At 36.8% G+C, this 6,225-nt stretch overlaps 1 long non-coding RNA gene across 1 annotated transcript; it reads right to left on the bottom strand.

Moving 5' to 3' along the window:
• Positions 1–3,645: 3,645 nt before the first annotated feature.
• LOC140244676 (uncharacterized) lies at positions 3,646–4,641 on the bottom strand. Its single transcript, XR_011902299.1, has 3 exons — positions 4,632–4,641; positions 4,038–4,146; positions 3,646–3,676 (listed from the first exon to the last, which is right to left on the bottom strand). It is a non-coding gene; the product is annotated as an uncharacterized lncRNA (long non-coding RNA).
• Between the last annotated feature and the right edge of the window lie 1,584 nt (positions 4,642–6,225).

Genomic DNA, 6,225 nt, shown 5'->3' with positions numbered 1-6,225 from the left:
TTGGATAAAGCACAAAACTCTTAACTACTCAGTAGTTCTGTGTGTCAGCCACACTTAAGCCTTTTTGTTGCAGTCCTCTGTATTTTTTTTTTATCTATAAACACAAATCTAAAAGTATAAGAGCTGATGTAATAACATTTTGTGTGGCAAGAATGTATACAGAAATGTTTGTAAGTTTTGATGAACTTTCTTCACAAAAATATGTACATGATGGACACACATGCAGTGCATGGGTCTGCATAGGTAGCCTAGTAATGTACTGGAATTTACGGTGAGCCACACCAAAATTAAATTCAAAATCTAACGGTCAATAAAAATATACTAAATGTTACCTTCCACTTTCAATACTTTATGGGAGTTTAATGATACTCTCTTCAACATACCACTGTATTTATACAACTCTTCATTTAAGGCATGCAAATGGGATTCCCTACCTTTAACAAAATGATCATATTGTTATTAGATCAAAATTAATCAAAATGATCTTCTATTTGAAAGGAGTTTCCGTACTAAAGCAAAATCGGGCGTCCATAATTCGTGGTTTGTTTTTTTTTTTTCATATACACTGCATCAATAGTCAGATATCACTATTAGGGAAATTGTTTAATGAGATTAAACGAGCAGCTAAATGCAACTTCGTGTACTAGACTTGTCATAATTTCACTGCTTCTTACAGGGGAAAACTTGATTAAAGTCAGTGTACATTACCTTATCATGTGTGATTTTGATAAGGAATAGTAGTCATTGTTTCTTTTATATCATTTCCTGCACGCAATGATAATTGAATTACAATAGGAACACATGAAGGTACATTTGAGTTCCATTCTTTACTGATGTTATGAATATACATATTCAAGACATTACTTCTTTAATTTTTCGCCCTCAAACATAGTAAAAAAAAAAATACTAACTGAGCCTAAAACGGCCTATCTGGCATCTCATTAGACTGTTTGTTTGTTTTTTAAACAAAATCTATTTCAGAAATCAAAATTCACTGAGATTACTGAACCTTGTTACGGCATATTTTGGTAAATTGCATAATTACCAAAATGGGCAATTTACCAAAATGTGCCGTAACATACCCCATGCACAGAAGAAAATCCTGCCCAGTTTGACAGGTTCGAGAATCCCGCCCTTTGGAGGGTTTAAGGTCATCAGAGGCGTATCCTGCGTCTTTCCATGAGAGTAGCATGTCTTGAAGAACATAGCCGTCTGCACGTTAATCCAGAGTGCGTATACCATGAACAGATACTGCAAAGCGGCTGCGATTCCCGTGCACAGAAACTGTAAGAAATGAGGCGCAAGGACCATGACAGTCAGTGAGATACCTTACGCTTCGTCAATACCGATCATACGTAAAGACGTAAGACATGAGAACAGCATGTAGTTGAATAATATATATTATAAATATCAATGTATACACGCACAACAAACACACCCATCAATATGCATGCATAATGACGTAGTGAGAGGAGAAAGGATATCTACGTTAGATATGAAATAATTTTACACGGTTGCACTAAAGTACTGAAAAAACTAGCTCTTAAATTTGAAAAAGAGAGCAAAGTGAAATATACCATTGCCATTATAGTGGCACTTTGATATGAAGGTCAGGCTTCGGTTGCTTTTTTTTTTTAAGAGGAAATTTTTCAATTCCTGCACCGTGCCAACGTCCATGGACAAGGTCCTGTTTGGTAACCGTTGAACTGCAAATGTACATCGTTATCTTCCACACTGGCTTGATGGTATTGAGGGGGTATTCCAGGAGAGGAATTCATTACAAAAAAAAAGAAGATAAACAGGTGTTTGCCATTATCATGTCACGTCTAAAGATGGCCCACAACGAATCGTAGTGATTATAATATTCAACGCATTACACATTTTTTTTTTTTTTTTTTATAATTCCAAAGTCGGAATTTCACTACTTTTTCTGGTAGGCACATTGAGATTTAACTTATTATGGAGGCCTGGTGAATGTATCAAAGATGAATTGTCACAACTACATTTATTTTTAGAGTCACTTCCTGCATGGTGTGGTCATACATGGAGAATCTATTGTACTCTGTTTTCAGACTACGTCAGAAGCAAAAATGATTACCAAATTCCCTGTCGCACGGATTCCAAAAATGAGCAGTATCTGACCAGTTCCAACTGACACGGCAATGTTCATCTGAACTTTGGGCAGCTGGGATCCGTAAATCCTTGAAAGTTTTGGGCATAAAAAGGGTGAAAAGTAAAATCTCGAAATGAAAATGTTTGTTATTGCTAGACATACCAAGACTCAAGCGAGGTTGTGTGTTGACACTCTTTGTTATCAGTGGAGTGTCGATCAACTACATTTTGTAATTGAAGCTCAGAGCAGAGGCTTCCTTGGTTTCCTATTTGGCGGATAGAGATTACAAATGTCTTTAAGGTCGGGCTGTAGATGGAGTAGTCACGCTTACTGTACTTTCCAAGAAAAAGTACGCATTTCTTTTCTTAACATTAGATAATATAAACATCGTATATGATAATATCGACGAAGAGAAATAGAAGAAATAACGGGAAAATGTTTGCAAAGCTTTCACATAAGAATACATACTTTGAGAGTATGTCAAGTTGAAAGTTGAAAGTTGAAAGTTTATTTACTCACAACCCAAACTCTGGGTATCGGAGTCCAATAAAAAACATATAGCACATTATAATGTCAATGAATAATAATTGCAAATAACTCTGAAAAGTGTACAAAACAACTATAGCAAACAAAATAAGAATGAAATGCGATTGATGAAAAGAAAACAAAAATCCCCGTCCAGAGCGTCCTTTGGCGAAAGAATAACGTTATTAGCTTACTTCGTGAATAACGGTGACATGCATCAGAATCACACATGCAACGCGCATTTTAGAGCAAGTAGAAGATTAACTTAATCTAATCCAATTTTCCCACGAAGTCAATTACAACTGCAGTTTGATAGTTAACCAACCTATGTTAATCAGCAAACCTTAAATTACCTACGCGATGGGCTGTGCTGTTATGAATAAACTTTTAGCGTTCCTTGGCTCCATGGGTTGAGGAGATTGTATCGCAGTGCTCACTTTCTAAATCAGGGCTTTTGATGGCCTAATTGACGAGTCAGGAAAATTTCAGAAGACTGAAGTAAAGGTCAAAGAACATTATGAGATAGGTCACACTTGAGGTATAGTCCACTACGGTATGGCTTAAGACTAGTAAGACCTCGTTCTACACGCAGACGATTGGTTCGTGAATTAATATTGAATGTGTGAAAGAACGCCATGATAAGACGGTTCCCGTTAGGTAATAACGAAAATGCGAAGCATTGACTTTAATCATTTAACATTCTTCGATCTCAAATAAACTACAAATCAGGTTGATATCTTGGTAAATAATCCCACCCAGAAAAGCTTTTTATTAGATCGTTCCTATATATACAAAGAATATTTCAAATGGTGGAAAATAAACTTGCCAAGTACTATGTTTATCCTTTACAGATCTCGTAGTTCAGTACGTCAAACTTATATCAACCGATGTCTTTAAAATATTAGCTGTCAAAATGTATACCAACCGCATGGTGAGGTACACCAACAGCAAAACAAGGATGCAGATGACAGAAATGGCGCCAAGAACCACTTCCAGATAGAAGATGACAAGGGCGTGGATACCCTCAATCACGTGCCCCTACAGATGGAGTTAAGAAGTGTTACGTGTAAGATGTGAAGTGATATTTTGTCTAGGAAGACGTGAAGATGGAATCGTATTTTTCTTATAACCATTAATTATGAAGTTGGTTTCGTTTTGTGCACCTATGTGTAAAAGGAAGAGATCGATACCTGAAAATGGAATAACACTTGTAAAGCTCTTTTGAACCACACCACTTGTTACTTACTATTATACATAATGATAAAGACATTTAGTATGATCCCCTAAAGCATTATCTCACAAGGTTGCAAGTCACTTGGACAGATCATCCTATACTTCAAATTCTCTACGGCTTTGGGTGTGAATATTTCTTGTACAAGCCACTGCCCATGGCACTCACCTTCTGGCCACGTTGTAGTGCAATAGCTGAAAGATGATCGCATCGGCATGTCACGTGACTGTAATTGGCATAGACAGCCTGGCAGCCCTCAGTTGTCCACTGCAAGTTGCTGAAAAAAAAATGCACACACAGTCACGTACATACTGTATACGTTAAATGAATGGTTTTTCAATCTTGATATTAGGCTATTGGACTGATAAGGTTTGCAAAACTTGGTCTTCGTCACACAAACCGGCGACTTGAAAGTTGTATTTCAAAAGGAAACTGAATAGAGATAAGTGTTGTCTAAGAGGAATTATGATCGTTTATGTTGTCTATTTTACATGACGTACAGTACATTAGGTGTGTATGCTACTAATACATATTCATGTGATGTAGTTTGGCTTGTTTCTAGGACTGGAATTCTTGCCAAACTTGCATGATGCACATAAGTGCGTGTGTGAAAGGCAACATACCAACACTCGTTATAGACCCATTTGTATCTTTATGAACATCAACGTTTCATTCTCGCATGAACGATCGCTCATGACCATAAGGATACATGCATATAACTCATTGGTTAAATGAAGAAAATTATATTTGCGCGATACTTACGAGCCAGCCCCCTTCATTGATGTACAAACTGGAACCTCGTGTTCAAAATCCTCAAAGAAATAAGATTTTGAAATGAAGTATGTGAAGTGGATGAACAGGAGGTCATGAAGAAGATACAAGTTTCAACAGAGGTGGCGATTCAAGTCATGATTATATCGCTGGCAAACATTATGGGAATGGTAATATGTTTTTCTTCGTCTTTCCATCTACCCTTTAACTCTCTTTTAGTCTTTTGCCCTATTATCTTCTACCTATCCTTCCTAACAGTAAATTAGCTTTGTTTAAGAGTTTAATCATTTCTGTCACATCAATCATGTCAATAGCATGAAAAAAAAATGATGACAGAGTTTGGAATTTAGTTCAAGATCTGTCTAGTTTCATTATGTACACTGAACGAATAGGTATGGCATACAACGAGTAACAACACCGAGAGCGACATGGCATATTGCGTCTACCACATAATCTTCGACGATTTTATAATTCATAGTTATCTATTGCAAGGGTCACTGTGAGCAAGTTAAACAAGAATGAAATGAAAAGGTCGATGTAACCATCTTAAAAGAGACAAGTACATGAGTGTTAGATAAAAAAAAAACTACCTAGGCCTACTTACGATCTTGGCTGGAAAGACCACGTCCACGTACTCTCCAGGTGCGAGTTGCACTGGGGCTCCATTAAAACAAAATACTGTGACGTTTACCACCGAGTTTATCGAAAGCGAAGAGGAGGAGGACGACGAGTCCTCTTCCTGTTCCCCCGATGTCGTGTCGTTGGTAATGTCTTCAGCACCAGATGAGAGGTCAGCTCCGCAGTCTTCCTTCGGTTCATCAAACGCTGCAATGGATAGCTTGACTAAAGATAAGCAAATGACATGAAATATGCCCTGTCATCATGAAAGTTTCGTTTCATAATTCGCCAATTTTTTCTAATTCTGTAAGTTTAGGGGTTTTTTTAAATTTTGAGAAGAAATTGTACTCTCAAAAAACAATCGAATGAAAATATTTGATTTGATTTTGATTTGATTTGTTTTATTTCTGCATTCAATCAAATATAATTCAAATACAAATTTCAAAAAATACAAAGACAAAGAATAGCAAGTGCAGTGAAATAAATCGATAACAGTATACACTCTTAGCAAGTGCAATAGCAAGAGCGAGTGTAATAGCAATAGCAATGGCAAGTGTAATAGCAATAGCAAGTGCAGTGAAATAAATCGATAACAGTATATTCACTCTTGTAGGAGTGAATACAAAAAAAAAGTGAATTTAGAGTGAAATTGGAGTGAATTCTGGGTGAAAATGCTCATTTTCACTCGTTTTAGAGTGACCTCAGGGATCACTCTAAAATCTTCGAGTGATCCCTGAGGTCACTCCAATTTACTCCAATTTCACTCTAAATTCACTCTTTTTTTGTATTCACTTCTTCAGGAGTGAATATTTTCACTCGATTTTTTTAGAGAGTAGGAAAAGCCTTCCCAGTGATAACGACTGTAGTTACAAAGCTACATTTTGAAGCATACAAAGTTTCGATCCTGTGGGGAAGTTGTTGGAAATGCAGTTGTTCTATTACAAAGCCACAGCGACATGCTGCGGCA

This window comes from Diadema setosum, chromosome 21 (genome assembly GCF_964275005.1).
Source record: "Diadema setosum chromosome 21, eeDiaSeto1, whole genome shotgun sequence".
NCBI lineage: Eukaryota > Metazoa > Echinodermata > Echinoidea > Diadematoida > Diadematidae > Diadema > Diadema setosum.
This window is presented reverse-complemented; position numbering and strand designations above follow the sequence as displayed.